Source organism: Microtus oregoni, unplaced genomic scaffold (genome assembly GCF_018167655.1).
Source record: "Microtus oregoni isolate MIOR12 unplaced genomic scaffold, Mior012 000114F_ref0000099, whole genome shotgun sequence".
NCBI lineage: Eukaryota > Metazoa > Chordata > Mammalia > Rodentia > Cricetidae > Microtus > Microtus oregoni.
The window spans coordinates 1,621,254-1,638,332 of record NW_024544743.1 but is presented as its reverse complement, the minus strand read 5'-3'; the positions used below and the strand labels follow the sequence as shown (position 1 = coordinate 1,638,332).

Below are 17,079 nucleotides of genomic sequence, written 5' to 3'. Positions count from 1 at the left end.
TCCCGGTGGAGAGACCAGTCAAGCAGCATGCTTCTTTTCCCTCTGTGAATTAAGCTGCGTTGGAACTAAAGAGTACATTGCCAGCAAAGGGGATGCGGCAAAGGGGATGCCGCAGAGAGGATGCTGAAGACCCTGACAAGGGGCCGGGATGCTGCTGAGCCGTCGACATGCACATCTCAGCAACCATGCACAGAGCTGCTGTGTGGCGGGGCTGGGCAGCCCCCTAACCCGCGGAATCCAATGACGGAGGAGAACACAGAGAGTGTTCCATCCGCTGCAGTGCAAGCTCTGGACAGGAGATTGGCACCAGATAAAAGGCACTGGGGTGTCATAAAAGATGTGGGGAGGCCAGCAGGCTAAGAACAAACAGGGCAAAGTGAAGTATTTATGCGGTTTCACAGCAGAGAAACAAAAGCCAGCCCAGCGCCTTGTGGGACTGGTTTAGACCAGTGCCTGGTGATTTTTCTGCATCTCTGCATCTCGGAGGGAGGGATGGTTGGCAGCTAAACAGCAAAGAGTGTGTTTCTAATTTTCACATCGGACCTTTGATCTGCTCTAATTATTTGTTTCCTCTGTAAACATAAACTTGACTCATTGGTCCTGGGCTTGTGTAGCTGCTCTGCTTGGGCTGCCAGCGCTTTCCAAATGACACACAAGTGCCCAGGCTTCCACACAGTATGCAAACACAGAGCTCCTACCGCGTGCTACAGACAGACAGGATTGCCAACTGAGGTTGCCTTGCTGCTGAGTCCCTGTCTTTCCTTTCAGGAAACGCTGGAAAGAGATGAAAGAGACCATTACGCACACTCTCAAGCAGAACTTAGACACAGAAGAGGGAGCACCCACAGGTGGTAGAGTGGAGACATCATCAAGAAGCTCCTAAGGCTTCGGGGTCACTTTTGTGGGGTTTATGGACTCAGCCCATACCCAAACCTTGTGCATCTGAAATGTAAAACCTCCAGCAACCCAAGATAAAGGCAGTGTGGGCCACTCCTATAACCTGAGAAAGATTTTGGATATATTCTTGTGAATTCTACTTTTTAAAGTAAATTAGAACTTTTGGTCTTAGGATAGAATGGAGGGTTTCACATGAGTCTGGTTTGTGCTCTTGCAATTCATGAGCAACCCTAGGCCAGGCTGGATTTGAGAATTAAAAGTATTTTATTGAGTTATATTTTGCATATTATATAATTCACCCACTTCAAGTACACAGTCCAATGATTTAAAAAAGCATTTATTAGCTTTTATGTTAATAGATGTTTGACAGTATATACATGTGTGCACCACGTTTGTGCAGGGTACATGGAGTCCAGAAGAGGCGTTAGATCCCTTGGAACTGGAGTTACAGATGGTTGTGATCCATCATGTAGGTGCTGGGAACTGAACCCAGGTCCTCTGGAAGAGCAGCCAGCCTCTTAACCCCTCAGTGCTTTCTACAGCTCCTTTGAGTTTTTGAAAAGGAGATCTACAGCTTATGCAGCCACGGTCAGTTCTGGCCATTTTTGTCACTCTTCTGTGTCTCACACATACTCACTGTGAAGTCTGTCCCTGTCTCCTACACCCCAGCGACCACTGCTCTACACCGTCTCCATCCATCTACCTCTTCTGAACAGTGATATAATGGGACCACATAGCATTCTCCTGTTTCGTTTAGCAAACATTTTAGAGGTTGTGTGAATCTCCTCTTGTGGAATGATACTCTGTTGGGGAGATAGATGAATAGAGCATCCTGGATGCAGAGTTGCTGGTTGACAGAGGTTCGAGGCAGCTCCAGTCATATCTTTGTATGGGGAAAGACTTATCATTTCAAATAAACAGGTTTGCCTTGATTCTCAGTTATCCAGAATGTTCTATGAGGTCAAGAAAAGGGTCTCATGTGTTGAGTAGTTGGTGCCATAGTAAGTTCAAGAGGAAGAAGACAGACCTTATCTTCAGAGAAACTCACATGAGCCCTGGGTAGGGTATGACCATGACCCTGGGTAGACCATAACCATAACCCTGGGTAGACCATGACCTGGGTAGACCATGACCATCACCCTAGGTATGGTATGACCATGACCCTGGGTAGGGTATGACCATGACCCTGGGTAGACCATAACCATAACCCTGGGTAGACCATGACCTGGGTAGACCATGACCATCACCCTAGGTATGGTATGACCATGACCCTGGGTAGGGTATGACCATGACCCTGGGTAGACCATGACCATGACCCTGGGTAGACCATAACCATAACCCTGGGTAGACCATGACCTGGGTAGACCATGACCATCACCCTAGGTAGGGTATGACCATGACCATGACCTTGGGTAGGGTATGACCATGACCCTGGGTAGACCATGACCATGACCTTGGGTAGAGTATGACCATGACCCTGGGTAGGGTATGACCATGGGTAGAGTATGACCTGGGTAGACTATGACCTCAGGTAGACCATGACCATGACCCTGGGTAGAGTTTGACTGGCAAGATGGTGTTGACTGGCAAGGACCTCCTGAATGTCAGGTGCTGGACTCCAATCAGTCTAGCTCTGTGTAAACCAGGTTTCACTGTAAGCACACCAGTGTAAAGGGGGAACTTGTTCTCTTACATAATGAGATGCCTGAGCACTGGGGCTATATTCAAAATAGCATCACCTGTTTCAGGTTTCTTCCTGACTTGGGTGCTATTTCATAGATTTCGTACAGTGGTATTTGGCTAGAAATGCCAGTTTTTGAGTTCAAGCTTATTGGACAAATACCAGTTCTTATAGTTTCAGAGAAAGTGTTGATGCAGTTAGGGAATAGAATAGCAACAGGGAGGTTTGCTATTTGTATTTATTTGTAATTCAAATTTGAATTAAAGGTTGGATTCTGGTTTCTGGGAAGCTGCAAGCTTTTTTCTTCAATGACTAAACTGGCTCCAATTTGTAGGACCTTAACTATTTTCCCAAACTGTGTATCTTCTAAAGTGGACAGACAGAGTCTAGACCTAATCCCCATTGCTGTAACTGGGAAACCAAGGCTAAGAGGTCAAGTGAGTCTGCAGGGTACAGGAAGTGCTTGTGGCAGACTTATCCTCATGTTTAAATCTTCCTGTTCAGCCATTTTCTTATGTAAATAGGGAACACATACATCTGATGGACAGATATAAATTCAGCTCCATACATGGGACTTACTTTGGATGGAGGTAAGAAATCAGGGGTGTGGACTATCCTGGGAATTTTATGTTTCAATAGAATATAACTAGGCGCATATCCAATCGCAGCAGTATCTCTTTCTTCTCACTGTTGCCTTGAGATTGGAAGAAAATGAGAGATGTTTACGTGGTATGAACTGTACAAATGAAATGAATTGGGGGAGAAGTCCAGCTAAGGCACACTGTGAGCGGTGGCTCTAGGCTGGTGTGAGTGTTGTTATCCCCACCTGTTCAAACCCCATCCATCCATGGGAGCCATGCTACCAAGGACCTCATGGGTGTCATTTCACCTGTGAGAGTAGAATTATATTCCACTTTGAGAAGAGAAAACAGAGACACAGACAATTTAAATGATGCTTTTGATGTTACAAAGTGATCAGGCAACACTGACTCTTGGAACTCATCCTGTTGAGAGTGCCACAGTCTGGAGCCCACAAAATCTGTTTTTAAGAAAAAGTCTCTAAGTGTGACACCTGGACTAGAAGTCTACCTAAGCATTTCTGGAGCTCAGGGGAGGAAGGTATGCTTCTCTCCCTTCAGATGGGTGAGGGTAGGAATGCCCCTTCTGGAGGAGGAGTCACCAGGCTGATGGTTCACTGTGGGGAAGGGATGCACTAGACCACAGTCAAGGGATCACAGGACAAGGTGCCAACTGTGATCTGAGGTGAGGTAGGTTCCTAGAGAAAGAGGATAGCAAATGGTGGACCTGAATATTCTCTCGGTGGGGACCCAACATTTGTTGCCATGTGGCTGGTGGGAGGCTATGAACTGTGGACCTAGAGGGAGGCCCTACTGAGCTAGCTGGGGTGACACTTGCCTTCCAGTAGCAGCCTAGTCTATCATGTGTGCAAGTGCATTCTGAGCGCTCTGATTTCTTACTCTGTTTTTGCCTCCCTGGATTTTCCTTGGATATTAGGTCAACCTCACTCGTGGCTGACTCAAGAAAAGGGTCTCATTGATCTCAACAGCAAAGTGCTGAGGCAGAGGCTAGGGTGGCCTGGAGGTTTCAGGAGGAACACAGTCTCCTCTGATGGAGGAAGGTCATTGGCTAATAAAGAAACTGCCTTGGCCCATTTTATTGGTTAGAGGATAGGAGGGAGGAGTAAACAGAACAGAACGCTGGGAGGAAGAGGAAGTGAGCTCAGAGACTCGACAGCTCTCCTCTTGGGGGCAGATGCCGCAGAGAGACGCCATGCCCCGCTCCCGGGATGAAGCTCTGACCCAGGATGGACATAGGCTAGAATCTCCCCGGTAAGCGCATCTTGGGGTGCTACACACAGATGATTAGAAATGGGCTAAATTAATATGTGAGAATTAGCCTAGAAGAGAATGGGCCAAGCAGTGTTTAAAAGAATACAGTGTCCGTGTAATTATTTCGGGGCATAAGCTAGCCGAGCAGGCGGCTGGGGTGTTGGGGACACAGCCCCGCCGCCACCCTTATTACTTCACTCCTCTCTCTAAGAAGAGAAGATCATTTATTTTTGTTTCTGTGTGCATATGAGTATTTTGATAGCATGTATGTCTGTGTACCACATGTGTGCCTGCTGCACACGGAGGCAAGAAGAGTGTGTCAGATCCTCTGTAACTGGAGTTACAGATGTTTGTGGGCCATATGTGTGTGCTGGGAGTCAAACCTGGGTCCTCTGCAGGAGCCAGAAGTGCTCCTAACCACTGAGCAATCTTTCCAGATCTCCCAATCTCCTTGATGTGTATTTCACAGTGAAGATGGGGACCTCTTGGGGCATCTCTGGTGTTGTGAAATATTGTTTTAACTAGGCAAAGATGTGTTGCATTCGTTTATGCAGTCAATGTCTTTATCCACTGAGCCGTCTCACCAACCCCATGAAGGGTCTTTCTAATGTGCTATTAGGTTTCATTTCTAGCATTTTGTTAGATAGTTTCAAGCTGCGTTCATGAGGAACGGTGGTCTGCTGTTTTCTCTTCTGGGGCTTTGGTATCAGGCTACTGCGGGCCTCGGAGAACTGGCCTGGAAATAACCATCTTCCTCAGCTGCTTGGAAAGGGTTAAATGTCTGGTAGAACTCAGAGTGAGGCCGCCTGGTCTGGGCTTTGTCAGTCCAGTTTCTGAATCCCGATTCAGTGCCCACCTCCTTATAGTTCCATGTAGACCATCCATGTAGACCATCTCTGCAAGGCTTGCTCATGGAATCAAGAATTTAGCCATTCTGTAGTTCTGTGGATTTCCTTGTCCACTGCAGCCTAGCGATCGCCCTGATTCCTATGGTGTTAGTGTGATGTCAACTTTTTCACTGCCGGCTTTATTTATTTCTTTTCCTAATTAGTTTAACCAAGTGCTCGCCAATTTTGTTTTTTCAAGGAAACCAACTCTTGGTTTCATTAATGTTTTTCACAATCTGTTTTCTCTTTTGTTTATCTTTGACCTCATCTTTAGTTGCTGTGTTCTGCTAACACCAGACTCAGATTTCCCCTCTCTCTTTAGCTCGTTAAGATGTAACATTAGATTGTTTATTTGAGATCTTCTTTTTCGATGTGGGCATGATTGTCATCAGCATCCTTCCCTGTCCTGCTTGTGCTGGATCCCATGAGTTTTGGTTTCCTGTGTTTTGTTTTCATTTGTTGAGGGTGTTTTTGAATTTCCTCCCTGATTCTTCTCTGGTCCAATGGTTCTGGTTCTTTAATGGCACTTTAATTTTCACCTATCTGTATGTCTTCCCATTTTCCTTCCGTGTTTTCTGTTTGTTTATTGCATCATGCCCAGGAAAGTACTTGGTGGTATCTCAGTCTTCTTAACTTGTGAAGACTTGCTTTGTGATTTAATACTTAAATGTGTTGAGGAAAAAAATCCATTAAGAGCAGGAGAAGAATGTGTGTTCTGCTGCTGGCAGGAACATAGCCCATCTTCCCAGGGTTCACACCTACCGCCCTTCACTGGTGACAAAACCCATCTTCCCAGCATTCGCACTGTGAAGCCTGCTGCCCTTCACTGGTGACAAAGCCCATCTTCCCAGCATTCGCACTGTGAAGCCTGCTGCCCTTCACTGGTAACAGCTCCCCTGATCTAGCATCTGATCAAAAGCGAGGCACCGAAGTCTCTGCTCAGCTCTGCCATGATTTGTTCTGTGTGTTTATGTGTTCTGATGTTGGGTGCATTTGGGTTTCAGTTATGGTATCTTCCTGTTAGAAGATACCTTTCTCCTTACCCGCTGTCCCTTATCTGTTGAGGTGGTTTGCCCTGAAGTCTGTAATGTTCAATGTAAGCCCTTCACTATTTCTCAGGTGAGTCTCTGTTGGCAACAAATGTTTGTATCTCTAAAAAAATTGTCTTTAACCTAGTCCACTTTTACACTGGGGAATTCAATTAATTTAATTTAAAAGTAATTGTGGATAGAGAAAAAATTCTCTAACTCTGTTTATTATTTCCTTTTTATTAGTCTTGGCAGATTGTTTTTTTATTAAGTTTCTGGGTTTTCACAAAGGGACTTTGTGAAATATTGCGGAGTTTAGGGCACGGATGCCTCAGGATTTCTTCTCCACCACCATCCTAATTTTACCCAGCATCTGTCTTTGTTCTTATAGGCTCAACATTTCTAGGTCTCATTTCAAATATGAGTCTCTTGGATCCTGCGGCCACCCAACCCCAGGGTTTATCTTATTCTTTTATGTACCTCAGGCAGCATCCTCACCTAGAATCAGAGACAGAGGCTTTTACTAGGTCTCATCTCCACGTTCCCAGAACCCAGGTGGAGGTGTGCACATAGGAGGTGTTCAATTAGCATCTATCAGAGGCTACAGTTTTTTGTTGTTATTTTGTTTTGTTTTGCTGTGGCACACTACAGTGTGTGGGCTACAGTGTGTGGACTACAGTGTGTGGGCATCCTTGGTTGTGGCCAAAGATGGACTCAGGGATCCTGCTGAGGAGACACATCAGAAGAAGGTATAGGTGAATCTCAAAGCTAGAAGATGTGGGTTGAGTGGTCTTCAGATCTCTTGCGTGAACCACTTGTATCTTTTGAGCTATAGTTTTCTTGTCTGATGGAGTTAGGTCTGTATTATTCCAGCTGCTCACTGTGTAGGTTTAGTGCGGTGCTGGATGTACCAAGTCTACAGTGAATGGTCACAGTGTATTTTATCTCCACTGCTTAGCCCACCTGACTGAGCACAAAGTTGCACAGAGAAAGCATGGTAGATGTCGTTTCTCATGACCTGGTGATTTCCTTCTTAGCCTCAAACTTGCCCTGCTTGTCATCCTTGTTTAAAAGTCAACTTGGCAACGACACAGGTAACCATGATGTCACATGTAAGACCTCAGCGAAGGAGCATGGGTGGCCAGAAGGCTTCAGTGGGGTAAAGCGGCCGTCACTTTCTGCAGAAATGCAGAATGCCACTGTCACAGCAGTCTGAGGAGGAAAAACCAAGGGTATGGGTGACTGCATAGAGAATATGTATGTTTTGCATAAAGTCACAATAACCATGGTATAGCTATAGCCATATAGCTCAGTACCTCCAATCTAGCTATCCACTGTTGGATGAAGGGATAAAGAATGTCTGGTACATGTGCAAAACGCAATTAAAGTTAAGCCATAAGCAACATTTTAAAAAATGTTTGATCAAAATTACCTTGCATGGGTGGACAATGTGGCTCCCAGAAAATACGGGTTATTAAATGAAAATTGAAGCACAAGGGGTAGGTCTCCTTGCTGTGAGTTATGTGTTAGGAGGATCTCAGAGGCACCCAAAAGAACACAAGGTATCACCACTGCCCTTGCCCTTACCATAAATATATGGTAAGACCCTATTGCTGAAGAACCAGACACTTTGCATGCAAGTGACGAAGTCTAGCAGCAGGAACAGCCGAGAGCACTCTTCTCCAGTTGCAAACAGGAAGCAGAGAAAGTGGAGTGGGGGTGGTGGGATGGTTTAGCTTCACAGTCTGTCAGCCCCCAGCAGCACACCACCCACTGGGGAGCAAGAACTAAAATGCTCAAGAATAAGGGGCATCTCATTCAAACCACCCTGGCTGCTGAGTTATCAGGGGTTTTGTTGTTGTTTGTTTTTTAAAAAAATAAATGGAGGTTTCACTGTGTTCCTCTCATTGTCCTAGAACCCCTGGGCTCAAGCAAAACTTTTCTTTCAGCCTGTGAAGCTAGAAGGGCAGGTGTTCATGGAAAGCTTACTAACCGCTCTCCAGGGTCCTGCCCCTGACACTGCCAGCACAGCCAGCTTCAGCTTGAACCTCAGAGGGCCGAGCCCATGCTCAGACCACAGCAGCTGTGAATTCTCATCCCTCCTTCAGTGACTGTCCTTTGGACCCGCTGGCAAAAAGGTGACCCGGGTTACCTTTCCATTCTTAATTCATTTTTAACATCACCAAAGAATACAATCTCGCTCCAGACAGTGGCTAAGCTAGCAGCCCCCGAGCAGCGATGCTGGGACTGGACTCTGCTTTCATAAGTTCTTTCAAGTGCTCTCTCTTACAGAATCCCCAAATGGACCTCTGTTCCTTTTTTTACTAATTCAAAGTGACTCTTCTGAGCTTTCCATAAAGGTAGCTTCTACATAACGAGTCCTTGTGGCCCCGTGCCCTCGGGGCTGCTCGGCCAGCCACAGCCGCGGCAGAAGTACCTTTAGGGGTCATGTAGACGGGAGAGCCACCTGTGCTACACAGCACGGCTTCCACCCCACTAAGCCAGAATTCCCTTCACGTTGAAGTTCGGCTTATTGTTAGCCCCGACAAAGCTGCTTTGAAGCATTCTGTGTTCTGGTTGCAGACCTGCCGGGGCTTAGCTGTGTGGGAAGAGCAACCTCTGCGAGACTTTGGCTGGCTGGCACAGACCTCGTTCTCTGCGGGTTCCATCTCCCACTCCACAGCCTTCCAGTTCCCCCACGACAGGCGGGTCAGCCCAGGCGGCTGGCCCACTGGTTTGAAAGGTCCACATATCTGCACTCTGCACTTCCTGTCCGTGGGATCCACAGTGGAGCCTTAGCTTCAGCTGTCCACTTTGTGTCCCTGGCCTTTCTCAGGGGACCCATGGCCCCGCCCACCCCAATGGTCTTCCAGCACCGCTTCCTAAGAACAGCTCCTTCAGTTGTTCCTGTGCAAGTATCTCTCCCTTCTGGGAAGTTTCTCAAGGTCGGGGTTGTTGAGAGTTTTCTCTCTGCAGTTGTGGTCCTTGAGAGCTGCTCTACAGTGATGGCCAGGGGCGCAGCTGGTTAGATGACAAGGTCTCATAGGGTGAGTGTGAAGTTACGAAGGGACGAGGGACGCATTAGCAGTTTGGTCTGAGACATTTACCAAAAGTTGTCTGGAGGCAGTGCTTACAGTTTTCTCTACTGAGAGCTTTCCTTTCCTTTCCTTTCCTTTCCTTTCCTTTCCTTTCCTTTCCTTTCCTTTCCTTTTCTCCTTGACAAAACCATAAATTCAAAACCAGACATGCTGGGTGTATCTAGCTGTTCTCCCAGCACGGCATGAGAGTAACTTATTCACTCTTTTTTGTAGGTCCTAGAGTTTTCCTAAAAAACCCCCTGCCTTCCCCATGCAATCGCTCGCTCTCTTCCAGAGTGCTCTGTAGTTGGTGTTGCGCCTCCTGCAGGTCTGTGGAATGACCTGCAGTTTCTGTTAGTATTTCTTCTGTTAATATTTCCCTGCCCTACAGTTGTCCTGTGCCCTTCTTGATCAATCCCTGCTTCCCAATCTGTAGCAAACCTTGGCCTTTCTTCTCCATAGTTTTGCTTTTTTTTTTTAAAGCACTAGATAGTTGGAATTACCCGTGGTAGCTGCTTTAACCGGGCTTCTTCCTCTGAGTGGCTTGTACTCAACCTTCAGCTGTGTCTTACAATGGCTCTGTGGCTCGTCTCTTTCCATCATCCCGTTGTCTGGATGTTCTAGTCTAATCTGCTCACCAGAAACTTTTGCTTGACAAGAACAGACAAGGGCAACTTTCAGTCATCTGCATAGCTTCTTAAGAAATGAAACTTAGGTGGTTGCTAAAGAGACAGAGATGCTGGACCGACCTGGGCTGGATGGTGCCCGTGGGTGGCAGCCATGATGCTGTTGGAGCAGGCCGTGTGTAGTTGCTATTTTTACACCTGACATGGGAGCTTTACCCTTGGCAGACACTGTAGAGGTGAGCAAGCCAGGCTAGATCCCTGAGCAGAGGCCCACAGGCATACTGAAGTCTCTCTGCACTGTAGAGGTGAGCAAGGCAGGCTAGATCCCCGAGCAGAGGCCCATGGGCATACTGAAGTCTATCTGCTCTCCCAGTCTGCCCTTTTCAGACCTGCATCATGAAGCGAACACAGCATCTGGCCCCTGATGATGTGGAACAGTGGAGGAAAATGGAGCTGTTGTTGGCCTGGCTGTTGTCTCAGGCATGGAGGGAGCAGTTAAGAGGCGGTACTGTGTAGCACAGCTGCCGCCTTGCCTCTGCTCCACATTCCCGTAAGCGTCTTCTTGAACCCCTGATGAGAACACAGTTTGAGAGTCCTAGGGTATAAGGTTCTCCCCATTCACAAAAGTTTATTACAAAGCTGGTAGGACTTTGTTTCTTAGATCCTTGTGGCCATAAGCCTTAGATTACCATGTCTCAGGGAAGGAAAGGTCTGTGTCCCTGTGTGTCATTAAATAGGTAGACACTCTGTGTGTCCCTGTCCCCTCCCTCGTTTTCAGTGACTCAGGACCAGTGGTGTATCCCTGGCACATGACCTCAAGTTCCTGGGGCTCGGGGTCTCTGATCTAAGCATTTCTCCATGCTGTGCAGCCCCGGCTCCCTGTATGAATGGAGACTCCAGTGTGAGATGGAGGGTGGGGGAACAAACGGTGGTGCATGAGATAACTATGAGGAGTAGGCATTATGAAGGAATTGAGTAAGACTTAAGAAAGATACATATTTAAAGATAGATACTAACTTACAGGAAGATATATGGTAACACATGCAAAGATACACATATGCATAGACATATCTACAATCCTTTGCATATATATATATAAATGTCTATATATTTTTGTATATGCAATTCTTTTTATATAATGCTTATGTAATATATATATATTTCTTTTTCTATCTTCCCTTTACTGCACGGATAGAGCTGAAGAAAGCTCGCCAGAGAGAAACAGATGAGACAGATGAACAAATAGGTTAGGGTTCTCTTACCCTGATACCAGGGTTTCAAAACTGTCTAATTTCCAGCTCTTGGGTCTGCAGGAAGATCTGTATTTTTCTGAGTCCACTTCTGTGAGTTTCCGAGAATCACTCATCATGCCCCCTGACCCTTGTTTTTCTAAGAATGGCCCTCGAGAGCTGTGACGATGGTTGCCAAGGGTATTTCCTGCAAGTTTTGAGCACCCACTCCAGACATCTCACAACCTCCAGTGCCATGGTATCTAAAACTCTTCTGGTCTCCAGGGGTACAACACGCATGATTTTTTTTTAAAGGGAATGTCTTGTGATGCAGTTTTGTGCTGGCCTGTGATTCCTTGGGGCTTCAGGGCAGCAAGCTTCTCTTTCTGAAGACACTCCTCTTTGCTGGCTTTGGGCAGATGGCACCTACAGATCTGTAGAGTTTGGCACCAATCACTTCCCTCTGGTTTTATCTCTAAGTTCATCGCTGTCTGGACTTCTAGTGGCAATGTTTTGGCTTATGGAATTGTTTATGGATTTGTTCCATAACTAAGATTTTCTTTATTATTTCAGTGGGATCTGAGAAAGAAAAAAGGTAAATATCTGTATCCAGTTGGTTGTCTTAAATGGTGGGTCTCATCCAAAGGACCTACCCCTACCTGCCCCTATCTCTCTTTATAATACATGAAAAGCAAGCCTTAGACTTAAACACACTGTTTTCTTCAGCCATACTGTTCAGGGAAACAGTATGGTGGTTTGTGAAGAAGTTAAAAATAGAAGATCACATGACCCCGTCCTCCTAAAACAGGGGAAATTCACACCTTCAAGAGAGCCAAGACATGCAAATCATCTGCAAGTTCATTGGCTAATGGATGGGTTTTCTCTCACAAGCAGTAGGAATATTACTCGGGATATAAAACAACTTTAGTGACCCAATATATAATGTGGGGGCTAAATTTGATATAATTGTATTTCCTTAAAATGTCCTTAACTAGGTGGGTTTTCACTATAGGTTATGAAAAAGTGACAAGGAAAAGCAACAGGTCTGTGACTGCGTTGCTATAGTAATGACATCTCCTAGCGATGACCCAAACTGAGAAGTTCACAACACAAACACAACACAACATCTATTCCTCTTTGTTTTGAAATTGAAAAAAAGATCTTGAAAATCATATGGAATGGCAAAACATTCTTGGTTCTTTACTTCCCAAACTATAGTCTTCCCCTGGTTCTGACATGGCCTGTAATCTGTCATCTTACCTGGAAGTCTCTTCATTTTTTTTTAATCCCAGAGAATTTAGGCAACAACGAGGACCCTAAGAGAGACATACATGGATCTAATCCACATGGGAAGTAGAAAAAGACAAGATTTCCTGAGTAAACTGGCAGCCTGGGGACCTTGGGGGAGGGTTGAAGGGGAGGGGAGAGACAGGGAGGGGAGCAGAAAAAAATGTAGAGCTCAATAAAAATAAAAAAAAAACAAAAAAGCTTAAAAAATAAGAGTGGAGTTTTTCATCAACACTGTTATTTGCAAGTCACTATTTATGTATTTATTATTTATCTTGATGTTGTAAATATGCTTACTAAACCATTACTAGTATCTTTGCTTTCAGATGAGTTATTCAAGATGCTGGTTGGTACCCAATGACAGAGGGCTGGAAAGGAGCGTGTGTATAGAATGAGCTGGGCATGCCATGGTGTCTCTGGCTCCCTGAGTCCTCCCTGAAGTTGTGATGGGGGAATTCTAAGGAATTTGGATAATGGCCTGGCTTTCTACCTCTACTTTGGGCTCTTGTTCCATGGTGAAGACATGGCTGAACCAATGGGCCTCTTTGCCTTCTAGTTGCTTTTTGGCTTCAACCAACAGGAAGGAAGGAGCCTTCCCCTGACTCTGTGTGGGCTTGGCTTCCTTCTACCCACTGGTGGCAGATGTCATCTCACAGAACTGAGTCTTCCCAGTCAGTATCATCTCTTCTGCGCTGTGCCCCTCAAACCCTGTGTCCTCAGTGTCCATCTTCAACAAGATTAGCTCAAACAACCCAGCTCCCCCTGGTTTCGGGGTGGATTTTAAATGGTTCTTTGATTTGGTATTCTTTGAATTATCCTGTTATAAACCTGGAACCTGCTACAGGTTCCATGAGGATGAATTGAGCATAGTATTAACAACAACTGAATCTTGAAGGGACCAAGGCGCTGTGCATGCATGGCTCATTACTATGCTTGTGTAGCCTTGATATCACATTTGCTCCAATGCTAGCACACCTGTGACCCAGGACAGGCTTGGTCACGGCTGCAGAGCAGGTGCCGGCATTCCACCTTATGATTTGGGCCACAATTCTTCCTGGTCCCCGTTCCCCAACCATTCCCAATGTCTAATGCCATTGAAGGTAGCTTTAGGACACTAATGCCTTCTTTTTTCTTCTGTGCTAGTGGTTTAACAGAGGTCACCGACTTCGCTGGGCAAGTTACAGATTTCTGGTGTTCTCGTGCTAAGTCACAGAAGCACGAGGAAAGGCTCAGGACATTTTCCTGTGGACTGCATATGCCCCAATTGTCTGCACCGCCCTTAATTGTAGTATTACAGCTTGAATCTGAAATCTCCCCCTGTGGGCTCACGTTTTGAATGTTTGTCATCCCCTCATCGTTGGTGGCTCTGTTTTAGAGGGTGGTGGCACCTTCTTTAAAGGGATGAGGCCCTTCTGGCAGAAGTCGGCCACTAAACATGGACTTTAAAGGTCATGGCTGACTCCTGTTCTGGTCCTGCTTCCTCTGAACCGTGCACTGAACCATGGCCTGCCTGCACATCTCCTTTACATCAGCCACAGGCAGGAGTTTGGAGCTAGCGGGCAAGAGAGCCCGCTGTAAGTAAAAGCGCGTACTGCTCAAGCTGGCCAATGGGCTCCATCTCTGGAACCCACAGTGGGAGGAGAGAAGTGCCTTCTAACGGTTGTCCCCGCACCTTCACATGCCTGTGAGGCTTGTGCCTGCACACACATACACACGAGTTCAAAACAAAACATGGAGCTAGAGAATTGTTGTTCTGAGGGGAGAAATATTTAGAACAGGAAAATGCACACACACACACACACACACACACACACACAAAGAGAGAGAGAGAGAGAGAGAGAGAGAGAGAGAGAGAGAGGGAGAGAGAGAGAGAGAGAGAGAGAGAGAGAGAGAGAGAGAGAGAATTTCAGGAGCTGGAGCTGTGCATCTGGGATAGTCATCGGTGGATGCTGGGGAAGGAAGATCCTGAAGTGTGAACTGCACACTTTGCAGAGCAAAGTGCATGTAAGGAGGGGATTTCGCTTTGCAGCTATGAAATCTGCTCTTGACGAATTATTTTGACACTCATCCACCAGATGTCAGCCAAGTGTCTCATTTTAGCAAGGTGAGACTATGAATGACAGTTTCCAGAACGGCTCCAGAAAAAGCGCTTTGAGAATATCTGCCTGCACAAAGGTTCTGCCTGAACTGGCGCAGCTCTGCATTCCAGCCTGCTACCATTTACAGTCTAAAATACTTCTTACATCCGAGAAAGAGAAAGGAGAGTCTATTCCTGAGCTTTCTGTGCCTCGTGGGACACCATTCCCCCAGTCAGAACGAGCAAAGTCCCTGGTCACGTGGCCTGTGCTCATCTGTGTTTGCATCCGTTTGTCTTGCTAGCCTACACCTCCCTTTCAAGTCAGTAATTTATATCCTCGTTTAAATGATGTAAACATGGTTGTAAGCTAAAGATTGCTTACGAGAGAGAGAGAGAGAGAGAGAGAGAGAGAGAGAGAACCAGCTTCACCTACCCAGCCTGTTCTTGGTTCTATTCCTTGGGTGGGCTGCTTTCATTTCTTGTAATAAGTGGTTGCAGGGGTTGGTGGTGCTTGTTGCAATGACCAGCAGCTGCCCCATAGTGGCAGTCCAGCAGCAAGGGCTCTCTCTTCCTCAGTGCAGGCCATTGGGAAGAGAGTGCTTGCTCTGCACTCCTTTAGGGACTCAGAATCAGGCTCCTGCCACTGTGCTATGGTACCGTCATTAGCACCTGGCCTTCAGGTCTTCCCTGGAAGAGGAAGGGAGGACGGACAGTGAAATAGGGAGAGATTCAAGGCAGATGAAGAAGCACTGCCTTCCCACTGCTCTCAGTTCCTGCAGCTCAGAGCCCAGCACCAAAGGGCAACCCACTGTTGAGGAGCAGGGATGTGTACTTCAGCTGTGAGCCCAAGAAGGCAGAACCCAGGGTCAGGGAAACATGTCACACTGCCCACATCACTATGGGGTCAAAGACCTGGGATTCCTCTTCATAATGCACCTGAAGGCCCGGGATTCAGATAAGCAGTTCTGCAGAGCCTGCATCCCGCAGCTGCAGCATCTACACCATCATCTGGAGGGCTTCCCTGGGTCCCAGCAGGCAAGCCCCTCTGACTTCCAAAAAAATCCGTCTTAAAATGTTCTTATCTTATGTCTAGGTCGGAATGAGTGGGACCCCCAATCTTCTAACATCCCCACTATTCCTGCTGGGAGGAGAAAACAGATGTGACCGCCCCACATGGCCTGATGGCTGTGCCCAACCCACTTGGTCTAACTGAAGCTGTGCCCACCCTACCTGGCCTGACTGCTGCTCAGTTTCCGGAACATTCCTCTCAGTTTCAGGCCCCAGGGGAATCTTGGGAGCATCACTGGGCAGCTGGCACACATTAACTATGTGTGCTTCAGTTGGTCTCTATCATGTTTGAGACATTGATACCTTCAAATCTCAGCTGGTAAATCAGGGAGTAAAACCAAAGCTATGAAGTCAGCTATGACTCCTCGTGACCTGTGGCTTGTCCAAATAGATCCTAATTTTTCAGCCCAATACATAGCTCATTTTTGTAATATTTGGTAATTGTATAGTAGGAAAAAAATTGTTCAGCCAGTGGCACCTGGGGAGCTGGATCCCTTGTGTAGCTCATTTTGGGGGAACGGCCTCACTGGATGTCCTGATGCACCGTGGCCCCATGACCTAACTTCTTGTGACCATGAAGGAAGGTTCCCTCAAGTTGGTGATGATTCACGAGCCCACACTGAAGGGTTGTAACGACTCGAAGCTCACCCTATGCATTAGGATCCACTCTGCTTTTAAGATGAAAGCTGAGCCCTTTGCCCTTTTATTCTGTTTATTAGTAAAATGACACCCTGTAAAAATAACCCGGGCCCAGAAGATCACTACGGAAATAAAAGCCACCTTCCTACAACTAGGACGTTTTGGCTTCTGTGCCTCAGACGTGGCAGAGCTCTGAGAAGCAAGAGGGTACACACACCTGAGACATTTAAATCATGGCACCCTTACAGAAAGCATACATAAAGCACAGGCGTGCCGCGGAAGCTCGTGGCTTAAATGCATATATTCAAAACAGAAAATGCACAGGGTGCTTGACAAGATCCCGTGCTATCTGTATGCAGGGCTATGATAATTTTCTCTGTATTGTTCCATTTTTAGTGTATGTGTTCCTGAAAAAAAAAACCCACTCAAATTTTATGAAGATGTCTTTCCATGTTAACAAAGAGTTAGAGTTCTTGAATATAAGCGTCGTTGACTGTTAATGCCTCATTGTTTATGATAGTAAAGAAGAAATGACAGAAAGGGCAGAGAGGGCTGCTTTAAAATCCTTTTATTGGTATATAATCATTGTTGACAGCTTGGGGAGCAGGAGCCACTCACCCCGCCCCCCAGGTGACACTTCACACTGCATTCCGTGTCCTAAAGATATTACTACCTGTCAAGTCTGTAAGCATTGTGGCTCAGAAAGAAAGGTATCCTGCCAGTCAGGAGCCAA

General features: G+C 46.4%; 1 non-coding gene across 1 annotated transcript; it reads right to left on the bottom strand.

Annotated features, from left to right (window-relative positions):
- Window positions 1-16,660: 16,660 nt before the first annotated feature.
- LOC121443916 lies at window positions 16,661-16,767 on the bottom strand. Its single transcript, XR_005973727.1, has one exon. It is a non-coding gene; the product is annotated as a U6 spliceosomal RNA (small nuclear RNA).
- Window positions 16,768-17,079: the final 312 nt, after the last annotated feature.